The sequence below is a fragment of the Pomacea canaliculata genome, linkage group LG3 (assembly GCF_003073045.1).
Source record: "Pomacea canaliculata isolate SZHN2017 linkage group LG3, ASM307304v1, whole genome shotgun sequence".
NCBI classification, from domain to species: domain Eukaryota; kingdom Metazoa; phylum Mollusca; class Gastropoda; order Architaenioglossa; family Ampullariidae; genus Pomacea; species Pomacea canaliculata.
Genome location: NC_037592.1, coordinates 13,430,969 through 13,445,883, shown reverse-complemented (window position 1 = coordinate 13,445,883; position 14,915 = coordinate 13,430,969). Strand labels below are relative to the sequence as shown.

The 14,915-nt window shown below is 44.7% G+C and overlaps 1 protein-coding gene across 4 annotated transcripts in view; it reads left to right on the top strand.

The window, feature by feature from the left end:
* Window positions 1-14,915, top strand: part of LOC112560811 (transcription factor SOX-6-like) — a 245,536-nt gene that overhangs the window by 65,716 nt on the left and 164,905 nt on the right. The gene's annotated exons all lie outside the window — the stretch shown is intronic.

Genomic DNA, 14,915 nt, shown 5'->3' with positions numbered 1-14,915 from the left:
CTTTGAGTAGATTGGTTGAAAAGAAGGAAGTTTTTCTTTCTCTCTCTCTCTTGTTAAAGAAGAAAAAAAGAAAAATAAACAAAATAAACAAATTCTATACCTTTCGTATCATCAGCATCGGCAAGAAATTTGCGAATCGGTGCCAAGCAGAACAATACAGAATAATTTCCCATTTTATTTTTACACACAAGTAAAGTCTAGCGGAGAGAGTCCCACTAGAAAATGGCGAAATAACCGATAATTGTTGCGAGTCAAACAATCAAATCTCAACGAGAAAGCAGAAATTCAAAAAGTTTTAAAGTCCTTTTTCTTGCGTGTGTCACGTGCCATGTACAGTGAAGTATGTCATGTGACTCATGTCACAACGTTTGTCGCAATACCCGGGACACAACACATCATCGAGCTAGACAAGCAATGGATTGAGATGATCTGCGGTACATTAAAACTCCATGATCATTCGATGAAGAGAACGATGTTTGGCGATAGTCAGATTAAGAACAGCCTGAGAGCTGTGCCACAGTCGCTGTAGGTAGGACAGGGCAGCACCCCCGTTCTACTCGTGATGTTATAGTACCCTGCAGCAGTACACGGGATGTTGTGGTTCCCTACCTTAGTTCGCGAAATGTTGTGGTGAAGTTGAGCAGCTGAGGTGGTAACTCAGTAGGACCCTCGCGGTTACTAACTGTGCGTGCCGATGATTTACGCTCACCCTTATCGTGACCTTTGACCTCTCAGTATCACCGTGTCTTCCTCTGGCGTCATTTCCACCATTATAACATCGGACACCCGCTGTTCCGGAGTCTGTTAGCACTGTCAGGCTAAACACCCCATTCCCCTACCCACTCAGCCACCCACCAACTCACTCACTTCACCCTTCCTGCTCTCTCCTCTCTTGTATCGTCTAGTCTAGTTCGTCAGTCGTGGCCGTCACGTGAACAGTTTCGTCACCTTTGACATCTCGTGTGTGATAACCGTCACCTTAAACTCTTAGCTGTATGGGTGCTATAACATGCGCTGTCAAAATTTCATGTTTATTGTTATTATTCACTGTTATGGTCATTCGCATTATTATTTTTTTTATTTTTAAAACTGTCGTTTATTATTGTGCATTATTGTGTTTAGTGCTGTATTCATTACAATTTCTATTATTGTTATGTTTATTCATGTTCCTAACTATTATCCTCACATTTGTGTTTAGCTATATTCATAGTTACTGTCCCCATTGTTATATTTATATAAGTTCATGATTATTATATTTACTGCCTTTTAGTTATGCTTATTGTGACTCTCCTTAGTGCTCTGTTCAGTGATGTTCATCATTATTATCTCATTGTTATGCTTAGCTATATTCGTTATTATTATCTTCATTATTATGTTTAGTTGTGTTCATTATATTTATTGTTATGTTTAGTTAAAATGTATTATAATTACCATCGTTTTCATGTTTAGCTATGTTCATTATAATTATCATCATTATTAGTTTACTTATGTTCATGATTGTGTTCGTTGTTATGTTTGTTATAATCAACAGTTACGTTTCGTGTCAGGCTCAAAGATATTGTTTTGATAAAACCATCAGATGTCCTCCCGCTCTCATCCATGTCACCTTCTCGAGTTCATCATCTTCACAATAATTTGTCGTCGTCATAGCTATAAGGCAGTAGCTAAGACTTTTCTCACCACTAGCCCATACTTGACTTTGGATAGCTAATCGTTGGTCAGTCAGAGTCAGTCTGCTTCCTGTCACAACCGTTGGTCATCTCCTCTGCCTGCAGTCCATCTACCTTATACCCACATGCGGATTTATTATTATTTATTATATTATTTATTTATTATATTATATTACAAGTGCCGTCGATGCTTGCGACAGCCAAACGAGAGACAACTGCTGGTTTGCAGCCCAGTTCTAGAACTATACAACTCCTTCCCTCTAAAAAAAAATAATTTAAAAATATTTGTATACTTGAATCGACGAATAAAAATAGAGAGACGCAGTGGTCTCGATAATGGATTTTTTTTTGGGGGGGTGGGGGAGCCATACTGAAACATTGTTCACTTCGGTAGAAAACTTGTTGTTCCTGTTGCACTGTTCAGAACATAAGCTTTTTCCGGAAGAAAAGAATGAAAATATTTTTTGATTTATTAAGCTGTACTGTAAAATGTCCAGAACGTCAGTAAAGTAATATTTGCCTGTTTAACTGTTTCTATTTGTATTTTTAAATATATCTGAAGAAACAGCACATCGTACAGTAAACAACAACAAGAACAAATAAATAAATAAGAGGACAAAACACCTGTGGTTCTCGCCCTATCAGCACCATCGCCACGTCTCACACAAGGTTTTAATGTCGGCCTGTGGAATTCTGGGACTGTGTGCGTAAACAGCGGGCAGACTACCCGAGTTCTGTACATGTACACCCCGCATATGGCAGCCCGTCTCCTGCATCGTATCACCATCCCTCCCTCCTGCAACCCTGACGTCGATCATAAAATAGGGAGAACATCCGGGTATCAAACTTGTGTAGGCGGATGACTTGTGAGGGGGAGTGTTGGGCTGGAGTGAGAGAGAGAGAGGAAAAACGGAGGTTGGGAGCTGGAAGCGGGGGAAGGGCAGGAAATAGATTGGCCGCACTATTATTTTAGATGTTATCTCCCTTTGAAACAGGTACGACATTTTTGTTAAAGGAAGCGGTTTTTATAATTTGGCATATGGAAACTTTTGGCAGACAGAAGAGCAAAAAAGCTTTGTTAACGTTTTTATTGTTGTCTTCTTGAAATTTCTTTTTGATAAAAACTGCGATAAAAGGCTTATAATAGCTTTGAAAATGAAGGAAACGCATTTGGAATACTCAAAAAACTCTCGATCTCCATCATCATCACCACCACCAGGAACATCAACAACAATAATATAATTTATATTTGGAAGGTGTGCGAGGTAGCGGATGCGTGTTGAAGAGCTGAAGACCTCGATTGACTCTGTGTGTGTGTGTGGGCGGGGTGGGTAGGAGTCGGGTGGGCAGGAGTCGGGTGGGTAGGAGTGCGGGGTGTGTGTGAACGCTTAAAGCGATCCGTCAGGTGAACTGCATAGTTACCGTGATGTAACTGTGGGAAACTGATAAGAACAGCCGGTAATGCGAACGCAGAAAGCAGATGAGGCCTCGCCGGCAGTTGATTGGCGTATTAATCATGACATACTCGCGCCCTCTAGGGGAGTGGTAGGGGAGAGAAGCGGGTATTTTTCCAGACACTGCATTCGTCGCTGTCTTATCCCGGAGACAATTTTTAAAAATTGCGTTTTTGCGTTTGTTTCAGAAATCAGCTTTTGCATTCCACTGATATATTCACATGTTGACGTGTGAAGGTCTGAATTTACGGAGATTGAGTGCCCGGATGGTGCTGCCTTCAGCCCTTACAGCTCGCTCCCAGCATCCCTTTATATATTTTTCTCCTTCTGCGCGAGATAAATTGCGCAGTCGGCATCCTCCCACAGACAAGCAGGTACAATGTCGTTACCGGCATTTGTTTTCCGAGCAACAGTTATAAAGATCTGTCAGAACACTACATGACTATTGACCTCCCAACACAACATTTGGAAGAAGGGATGATGACGATGATGATGATGATGACTACTGCTTGAATAATTCCACAAAATGAGGAATATCTCAGTGGCAGTTCGGGTTTTTACTTTTAATTAGTTTTTTTTAGGCTGGAGACAGTAAAAATGTCGCTTATGTCCCTTAGTTACTCAGTTGTCTACCCTGTCAATGTGGGGGAGAGCATGTGTAGGAGCGAGCGCGTTAGTGCATCCGTGTGTGAAGTGTTTTCATTGTTATGCTGTTCTTCGATTCATGGTCTCCCTGCAAGTGTTTCTCTCCCCTTGCAGCACGTGCAGCCTACTTCGGCGAAGGTTGGGGAGTGGATGGGTGGTGGTTAATTCTGAATATTTTTGTTATCGTTTTGTGTCAAGCGAATGCAGCATCAGTTGGGAACACCCTCCCTCACCACACTCACCCTTTTCTACTGCACCTCCTCTCAACACCTCCTAGTCCTGCTGAACTGATTAACCTTCCTTCTACCAGTACCCTCCACCCTCATCATTCACGACTCTCCCCTTACCCGCCTCCTTTTTTTTAAGCCCCCACACCCTGCTTCTGTAAACACACATACACGGCATCTATACGCCATTACTGACTGATGTCTGCATCAGTAATAACGAGAATAATTACATTCATTATCACGTCAATGATACGTTCACATTACGGTAATGCTACGTCATTGATACGTGCACATCACGTCAATATTACGTCAAGATGAGTTCAGTTTTTACGGTATTCTAGTGGGGAAAAAAATGTTGTTAGTGGACCCCACTTCCTGTTCACACGCCTGCTCGTACGGCACATCGACGATGATGTTATGAATGATGTTTTAAGTGACAGCTGCGGCTGGGGTACAATGCCGCCTGACGCCGTTGGCGCCCCGTAATAAGACGTACACCTAACAGCGGGAGGCTGGAGGCATGCAACGTGCACAAGGCAAACAAACTCTTCAAGGGGTTACGGCACCGACGAGGAGGCTGCGAGGGTCCAAGTCTTTTAGCAGAGGCCGAGGCGGATTAGGTTCTAGGGACGCCGTGTCGGCAGTTGTTTCCCCGTTTAGAATGAGTTATGAAAGTTTGGGGCAATGTTTTCTTTTCTGGTTTCGCCAGTCCCTCGGCTGTGGCAGTGGTTGTTTCTGGCCGAATAAAGCGGCCTGTGAACCAACACATCGCCCCTGTGTGCTCGCTCCGGTGGTGTTTGCGTTTGTCTGCTGCAAGAGGGAGGGTGTGAGACGAGTTAACGGGATGGTTGCAGGCTTCTGATAGGCTTGTGCTGCTGATGTACTTTATGGTCTTACAGCTCGATATAAGGCAGCAGATGTGTGGGTGAGAGAGAGAGAAGTGGATGAGAGAGAGAGATGGGGGAGAGGATGGAGGATGGAGGATGGAGGATGAAGTCCACTCAGGAGATGTTTTTATTTATTAACAGTCCACTGATAGCCAGAAACCTTACCCTCTCCTTAGAGAAAGAGATAGAGTGTGGGCGTGCATGTGTGTGAGAGAAAAAAGAGAGAGAAAGAGAGCGGGAGAGAGAGAGATGGGAATAAGGGAATGTCTGATGTTAAAGAATAGAAACCAGAAATGAAAAAAAAAGTATCTGTTCACTACAGTTTTCACTCATTTCAAATCATGACTAGAAAAAGTCAGCTAACAGACCACTCAGGAACTGGATCTGTTTTCGTTCATCTGTTACTTAAACGACGTCTATGACGTACTCCACTCAAAATCTCTTTTTCTGTCTTTCTCTCTCTCTCTCACACACACACACAAGCACTCACTTTTTCACTCCCTCTCTCTCTCACACACAAAGTAGAGCTAGATGATCCGGCAATATAAGTAAATGTGTAATTCTGAGAAAACACAACAGCAGACATTAATGTTACATGATCTCCATGCGATGAAATCTCGTTTCAAATCATTTTTATTCTGTTTCGTCTCGTTGTGTGCGGCGACGCCTCTGAAGTCAAACATCAACCTTTTTTTTTCCTCTGCCACCACTGATAGTTGTAGTTTAACCCCCAGTGTTAGTGTTGCAAGGTGTCTAGACACTGATACAATAGTTTAGACCGAATGTATTCCAGCAGTCTGCAATAAAATCTCTCAGATAAGCAAGTGAAATTTATGGACGCATTTTATGAATGTGATGAACAAGCTTCCTTGATACACACAGCGCGGCGCCATTAAAACCTCTCGCCAAAGACAGAGTGGAGGTCGGCGGTGTTCCTCGCAGGCGATAACGGGTCTTGTTTTCAGCCTCTGGTGCCGGTGGTACTGAAGTCAGTTCTACCCCTGGCCTCCCCGACAACCCCCAGTGTCAGTTCATGGGGCGTCAGTGACGTTCGGGAGGATGAGTGTGACGCAATGCATGATCACCGCTGACTTGTCTCTACTCAAAATTATTTTAGAAACCACTTTCACAAATATTTTAGAAGACCTGTAGATAAGAAACCTAGCAACAAGGAGGTTGAAAGGACAGCCAGGTCAGTTTCCTCCCAGTCGAGAAGAAGGGATAGAACGAGATGTGATCGGAGGATGGGGTCGAAGAAAGATGATTGAATAATGAGTTGTCATCTTTGTGAGGATGTCAGCAGGCGTGCTGTCCTCTGTAGCTGGAGGGCGTTGGTCACCTGACCTCCTACCAGCCGACGCTGCTTATCCAGAGTTACCTGTTTAGGCTGCAGCCGTCTGGCCCCGATGCTCTCCCCTGGCTCTGGCAACACAATGCGGCAAGGGAGGCGACTGGAGGCAGCACACGGGCAACAAAAGCAATTGTGTTATCAGCAACTTCAGAGGCTGCTGGCTGGAGTTAGCTCCGCTCCCGTCTCCACGACTGCTACTGGGTCACTGCCTCTGACACTCCTGGGGAATCCTACTAGCACCGACAGCTGGCCCTCACTTCTACACCAGTCAGGTCCGTTTGGGTGCGTGAACTCTAATTGGAAAATTCACTGAAGGAAACAGTAAGACAGTAACGATAGTTTGTCTGTGTAGCCAAGACTAGTACTTGTTGTGTCGGTCAGTGAGATCTCAGACTCCAGGTTAGAGCTTTTTTTTTTTTTTGTCTTCAAGTAAACTTTCCAAAATGGATTCAGGTTAGAGCTTGTCTGACAGTATTCTATTGACCTACTCGTCGATGAGAGGCGGAGCTCATTGTTATTTGTATCTTAATTGTTGTCCGGTAGCTGGCATTGTTTATTATAAACCCCATTCCCTGAAAACCAAAATCTTGGAGAAAATTTATATATCAACAGTAATGTAAATATGTTACTCACTGTTACCTAACTTCCTTTAACTGAAAAAAATAATATCAACTACAATCGCGTCTTCTAGAAGTCAAAGAAGTTCTCAATCAAAGTAAAGCATCATTTCTTATCGTCTTGGGAAAGATAAGACGAATGGCTGCTTGAAGTCCTAGAGAGAACATCCACAGGAATGGCTAGCACAAAACAGAACGCTGTCTGGTGTCCAGAAGAGGATGTTCACAGGAATGGAACACCCAGAAAACGGGGGAGACGTGGCCCATGAAAGTAACATTTAACCCCATTGTTTATATAGGGCAGATAAGTTTATCTTAATTGATACACTCCAGCCTGCCCCTGCTTCTGGTCATTTAAAGTAAAGGGGAGAGAAGTTCGAGAAGATTGGGGCCGTGCCTTCATCAAGCTGTCTACAGCTTCATTTTTTCTATTTGGTGTATTGAAAACGTTGTTTATTTGGTGTAGTGGAAACTTTATTTATTTACGTAGTTTGCATTTAAGTTTACAACTTCTGAACATGTGTTTGTGTGTCATTTATATTATAACGATAATAACACTGGGTCGAAATAACAAGTGTCCGAGAGTTTAGTGAGGGTGATCGCACATCACTCTAACTTATTGTTTCCCTCCCCTCACTACCCACATTTCCACTGGTTTGTTCTTTACGGCTTGCCTTTCTCGGTGTCGATGGCGAGTGATCAGACTTTTAGCATTATGGTACAAATTCTTGCCTAGCCACTCCAGACAGAAGACCGAAAACTTCTTTTCGAATTCTGCAAGAAGATGGATCAGTGTTTTTTAATAGCACAGGGAGATCAGGTCTAAAATAGAAACCCACTGAAACACGTGTCCTGCACATTACATATGGAAAAGAGAGATGCCAAACGATGACTATCAAAGTCTTAAGACATATGCGAAAGATTCATCTATTCTTGAGAGATAACTTTTTTGTTCCATTCTTCTCTACAGAACTAAGGCATGGCGTCCAGATGCACTCAAGAGAGGCAGGGAGGTAGGACAGAGAGAGACGGGGAATCAGAATCTGAATTTCGATTGTTTGAGAAGGGAGTGGAAGGAAGTGAGAGATAGAGAGACAGGGGGAGGGTAGGGATAGTTGGGGACCTGGATCTGAATTTCGATCGTTTAAGAAGCCAGGACGGAAAACAGCAGGGGTTATGAAATATGTTTTAATACCTGCTTCCAGCCAATCTCGCCAACACTACAATTTTATTACCCAAATTGTTTAGTGATCGTCCCAGCCCTGCACAGCAGCTCCGTTTTCATTTCAGCGGATTAACTTGGAATCCCCTGACTGGGTTCTCGTGACCAGCCATCTCCCTGTCTTGCCTTGTCCCAGTCGTTGCCTTTTTGCTCCTAACCCAGCCCTGTGGCTGTCCCAAACAACATCCAGCTTCCCTAAACCTCGTCCGGCAGCCCCTTCTGCAGGAGCATGACGCAGTGTGTTGTAACACACAGGGCCCCTGTCTCCTGGGACAAGGGCGTCGCCATGATTCACTTCTGGTCGGGGGATTGTTTCTATCAATATTGAGCTCGCCGTCTAATTGCGTTTTGCGCGCCGAGCTGAACCACGTGACACGCGGGCCATAAATCAAGCCGCTTGATTGGTCCTCCAACAATGGCCCATCTCGCTGCCCTGTCTTCCACTCCAGGCAGAGGGTGAAGGGCTTTTCCTGGCCAGGAACCTTGTCACGATGCTGACGGTCAGGCCAACGTGATGGGAGGCTGCATGTCCCCCTCCTGGTGTGAGTGTGTGCGGGCGTGAGTACGTGAGAAGATATGCGTTAGTGTTGTGTTTGTGTTGGTGTTGTTGTTGGAATTTGTTGTGCATTGATGTTAATGGTCGTTTATGTTTGGGTTGTGTTTGTATTTTGTTGGTGTTGGCGAACTGATGCCAACCCTAACAGTCAGGTATTTATACCGGTGAAAGAGATCCTAAGAAAGGATAATAACTTTGACCCCTCACATCCTTTTGAAGAGAGCGAACTGATGGTGGTGGAGGTGGTTGGGGAGGAGGAGGACGCGTAGCTACCGAAATCGAGGCAGCTGACCCAGTTCCTGCTCATGTCTTCATCGGCACGCTTCACCGACGACCACCAGCGGTTGGCGTCCTTTCAACAGTAAGGGCCTGTAATTTGACAGAGTGGTCCGCGCATGGCTTCACCGTTCACTTTTGTTTTAATTTTTTTTCTCTCTGTTTTATTGTTCCAGACGGCGCGTGCGTCGGCTTGCGTTCGCCGCTTGTGTCGGAACGCCTGGCGGTTTTCTATTGATCTTAATTTCAGATAATAGCCCGCCTTGATGAGTCAATTAAACAGCATTGTGTCCTCGCGCCGCACACAACGACTGGTTCTCCCCACAACCCCTCCTAGCCACCCTCCCTGGACACTCCTACAGAGCGATGGAAGGCCGACGAGTGTTTAATTTTCTTGGACCATTTTCTCTCCCGCAGTGTTATGTGCTCCTGCGTGGTTTCTCCTGCTTCCTTCCAATGTTCTACTGGTATCACTTACCAGGAGTGCCGAACTGCATTTTGCGTTTAGAAGTCTTGATCCATTGCGCTTTTTTTTTTGTTTTGTCTTTTTTAAATTTTGTTGGAATGGTGGGGGGATCATAAGAAGAGTGCCGGGTTAGAGGGAGCGGAATGTCTGGATGCCGCAGGACGTGAGTGGTGGGTACCCGACATTTTTGAGCTCATCAGGTTTGAAAAATCCTTTGAGCTGACGAAAACGTAAGGTTTTTTTCCTCCTTTAATAAATTGTTAAACTTTTTTTTTCTTTTAAATCTCTTTGTATGTGAGCAGCGAGAAAAACGGTTTTCCAGGCGGCTGCCTCGCTATGATCATTTCAGACGATGCCGACTGAGTGCGCAGTTGTCGTCGGAGTATCTTGGTGCGATCATCAGCACCTTCATTGTCATGTGCATCGCTATCGTCTGTAACTGAGAAAAGACTCGCAGGTACTGAAGTAAGTTTATTGTGATTCCAAATGTCATGATAGTGGAGGGTTTGGCCTACGAACACGGGGGGAAACACAAGCACTTTTCGACCGTTGGGGGAAAAAAAAGGATGAAGGAGGTTAGGAAGGATGCGGGACCCCACATGGGGTGGGGGTGGGAGGAGAGAGGTTTCGGGGGGGGGGGGCAAAGTTGTGGTCTGTGTTCGTCTCGCGAGTTTTAGCCCCTTGTCCGACAAGCCCCGCTGTCTCTACGACCGTGGCTGGACCTGCGAAGAATGTGGCCGCGAGTTTACAATGGGCCAGTAATTAGCTTTGAACCAACACGGCGCGCTGGCTTGTCTGGGACAAGACACTGGCGGCAAAAAGGGGACCTGGGACCCCGAGACGACTGTTTGTAGGGAAGGAGAGAACTGTAATGAGGGCTGCACAGTGACACACCTCGGGGAACAAAATAGCCGACCGAGAGGTGGCTCACCGGTCAAGACCTCGCCGGCCTGCCGCGGTCTTCTCTGTACATCTCGCTCCTGGCTTGCCTTGCTCACAGGCTCTGTCCTGACACTGTGGGTGATGTTTGTACAGAAGGACAGAGCGAAAGAAAGGCACAGACTGTACTCTATTACGAATTGAAAAGGTGTTGAGCTTTGGTCCTAAATCAACAAAGGATTGATTTGTTTGTCGTACCAGGAGGGAAAATAATACCTAGATGGACCTATCTGAAGACAAAAGTCTCCTTCTCTCTTAGTGTCTTTGTTGATATATATATTATTTATGATGTAAAAAAGGAGAGAGGGGGGAAGGAGTGACTGTGGAGTGGTTACATGCCTTACAAAACATCAAATCTGTTTTAAAGACCTAGTGCGGCGGTAATTGTTTCATGATTAGATAAAGCTAAGTGCAAAGTGCTATCATCCCAAATCTGCGTAAATACACTCCTGTCCACTTCGTTCTCGAGATACACGCCTACACTATCACAGAAAGAGGTCAAGGATGCTGTGAGAGCTGCCACCATAACTTCATTAAGTGAATCTATGTACAAGCGTGACGTCACGAGCTGCATATTTTTCTGTGCATAGTGAAGTTTGTTTGTACGCTTGTGTCTCAGAAACCAAAGTGTATGGATGACTATTACCCTCGTTTAGTGAAATGGTGTCCCACGTTACCTTCTCATTAGAAAATCAATCACCCCACTATGCCTTTAACTAAATAAAGTTAAACTTACAGGCTCGAAATATATATATACACAGTACATTCAGTATGCGACTGATAGACGTGGCAGAACAGTTTCAATGAAAAATACACTCTAATGATGAACTATAAAGATAATCCCTGAACTCTGATGATTTTGATTTCTTTTCTTCTAAAATCAAGTCATCAAACATCAGTCCATCCACATACTTACATGCATACATATATACATGCAAACTTTCATGTCTACACACATCCCGTGACGTATATATGCACACACACGGGCGCGAAAGCACACATAGTAATGCACTTCACAGCCTGGGCGATGGAAGTGGGGAAACCGTGCTGCCGTCCAGTGTAATTGTGCACGTGCATGGGAGGAGGGCTATCCTGCACATGAGTGTTTGGGTGGTGGTGGTTGTGGTGACTGAGAGAGAGAGAAGTTTGCAGTTTATACGTGGGGTAGGAACAAACATAATTTGACAATCTGAACTGGCGTATAATGCTGTACCCACACATAAACATAAGAAACATTACATCATGGATGCGTATAGGTGGATTGCTGTCTGTCTGCCAAGACCAACGCTTAGCCTCTTGCAAAGTTCTCCGTTGTTAGTCTCGGTGAGCCTAAAAATAAATGTGACTAAACCGGAAGCTTTGTACACACCTGCCTCGTTTTAGTAGTTAACTGGAAAATCGTCTCCCAGCAGTCCAGTTATACAAGTTCGTGATTACATACGTGTTTACAGATCAGGAATGGAAAGAGAGAGAAGAAAAAACAAAGAAAGAAAGGGGAAAAAAGAAGGATTTTGGAGGGAGGGAAGGTGCGTAGGTCTGAGCTCCGACTCGGTTCAGAGGGTTCCTCACGTTCGGAAGCTCGTACGTGAGTGCGGGTGACGCTTGTTAAAGAAGACATGCGGCATGCAAACGATGCCGCTGGGTACCTCGCCGTGTGGGTGCCAACACCAAGAAAGGTCAGCCCCTGCTCGCTGTTTGCTGCTGTCTGCCGCTGTTTAATGCCAGGAGGAGATTGGGACCCCTCTGTCACCCGCCGGGCACTCACATGACAAATGGATGACAGGTAATGGGAATTAACAACAAGGCTGATGCGTTGGCACAGTTGTCGTTCCTTTTATCGCGATGCTAATGTGTACTCCGCGTTAGGTTGGTTACCAAAAGGTTATTTGCATCATCTTTCAGTCGTCCACAAAAGATGGTTAGCCGAAACCCGTATTCATTTGTCGACAGTTTGAAATATGGTACACATCTCGGCAAGAGAGATAAAAATCTCACCGTCCGTATTTAAATGTGCTGTCAAAATTTGTTGTTTGCTCTCACCATGTTCGCTAATTTATTTCGAACGTTTCATTAATTGTATTTCTTTCTTTCTTTTTTTCTTTCTTTCCTTCAATCCCCTACCTTCCTATCTGCGTGCATGTTCTTAATAAAAAAAAAAAGTTGTATTCCTGTCTGCAACTTCAACAATAATATTTGTATTTCGAGAAAGGGACATGTTCGTAAACGGAGGAAAAAAATGGATTGTTTATACCTTCTCTAAAGCAGACGAGAGAGAGAAAGAGAGAGAGTCGTGGATCGAAGGTCAGTCGGTGGGTTGACGATTCCACTAATCAGGTCGCAGATATAATTGCTAGTGGAGTCAAGAGTAATTACTTATACACTGATCATGTTGCTGGTTACGATGGTGGTAAGTCCGTAAACATTTGTATGTGTGTTAAGCACAGGGGAGAGGCTTGGGTTGGGGAAGAGCAGACGAAGGTTAGTTTGTGACCACTCGTTCATAGGTCCGGGTCAGAGGTTCTAATTGCGTTTCATGGCTTCGAACCCGTGGACTGACCAGGCCACTGCGCCCATTTTCTTCTTCTCTCTCTCTCTGAACGTGCAGAACAGCAAGAAATGGCCGACCCACAGCAAGACTTCTCGTCCCCCCAACAACCTTGCCCCCAACCATGCTCTTCACCTCAACGCATGCAGAGCTGTAAGCTGAAGGGCCCGCTTCCTGTGAACAGAAGGGTCCATCGAGAGGTGGGGTGCTCCTTACAGACATCAGGCAGAAAAGAGAAAAAGAGAGAAAAAAAAAACCGTCATCCGCATGGAGAGCAAGAAGCGAGAAAGACCCTGTTGTCGCCTCCAAGCTAACAATCAGTCCTGTTGAAGGCAGGAAGACTCTTAAGCAAATTGTTTCCAACAGCTTTGACCTTCCCTAGATTTTTGTCAAGAGCTTATTTGATTGTCGTATGTGGGGAGGAGGGAGGACTGTTGTCACGAACAGCCATATCGCTGCCCATCGCCTCCTTTTTGTGTGTCAGCAACACTGGCTGGGCGCTCTTTCTCTTCTCTTCAGACAATTAAGGAGAAATAGGTTTAAATAATGGCAATAAATGAAGACAAAAAGCACTTGAGGTATTGTACAGCGAGGACATTCAGACATTACAGAACAGTTTGGACTTGACAGTGTGTCTCTACGTGTCTTCAGCCCTCATGCACGTCCCAAATTTTCGTGACGAATATTCAACAAGCCACAAAGGTTGCCATGGATTGTCCAGATCATTATCATGATAATGGATTTTTTTTTTCTTCTCTGGACTAAGGACTTTGATATCTTTCAATATCTTATATCAAATATTTCAATTTCTGAACTCTATTTAAACTATTCCCTTTTATAATGCAAATTTAGTAAAATTTAAAAGCTAATAAAAAATTGTCTTAATTATGTAACAAACCCCTCCTTCCACTATGTATTGCCAGATAAAATTTGCTGCTTATTTTATTGCAGTACATCGCACACAATTGTTGTCAGTAGGAAATGAATATAAAATGAATGACAATTTCAAGAAGAGACCAAGAGACATTTCTTTCTCTTTTCTCTCTATCTGTGCCAAAAGTGAGAAATTAAAACTGGGATATTCTGCCGACTGCAGATGTCTCTCTTTGTCAGCATCACCGGATCTGTAATTATTTTGTGATAATTCTTTAATATCGTTCCGGTAGGTTGCGCCGCCATTGCCGACTCCCAGCATGCCCCGCGTTTTGTACCCGTGTTCCGCGATTGCCTGCGGCTTGATACGCGTGTCCAGACCCTTACCAGGGGCGATAGTGTTCCAGTCCCTGTGATACAGGTCCCTGCAGACCCAATACCGATTTGATAAGCAGGCGGAAAGCGGGGTGGCGTCTGTCTTGTGTGCTGGCCATCGGGTCGGTGGTTGTGAAGATGCTAGCGGACGTCCAGGGGCGGTGGGTGAGGTTTTCTGTCGAGAAATCAACTCTTTAATTATATCGAGATTGTAAAACACACACACACACCTCCGTGCTTCATGTGTCTCCTGACTCCATTTAGCTGTCCTTCTGTCTTTCGTTTCACTTTATACCTCCATTGCTTTGTTCCTCATGCAATGTTTCTCTCCGTACAAAACCCGTCGACGATAGGACGAAGGTTGAAGTACCTGGCAGGGGTAGAGAACTCTGTCTTCAGAAAAAAATAAGAAACACCCCCCACCACCACCACCAAAAATCGGGAATTGCTTTTGAGTAATTCCCGTTGTCGGCGAACCTAACATTTGAGATTGCTCAGCGGGTACTTGAAGTAAATGATCATTCATCTTACCTGCAGCAGCGCCGCTGGTGAACGTATTAGTCATGTTAAACTGGCCTTTGCACCCCTACCCATCCACCCTTTCCTACCCCTTCATTGCCCTTTTCCCCATCTCTCGTCTCCACGCACCCAAAAATACAGCCGTTTTCATCTCTTCCGTCGTTATATTGGATCGCCGCTATTTTTCACGAGTAAAAGTTGTTGCTTCATGGTAAACAAAAACCGGATGGGATGGGTGGAGGAAGAAGAAGCACGAAACATTCTCAGATTTGTTTCTCTCCCTTGGCCTCATT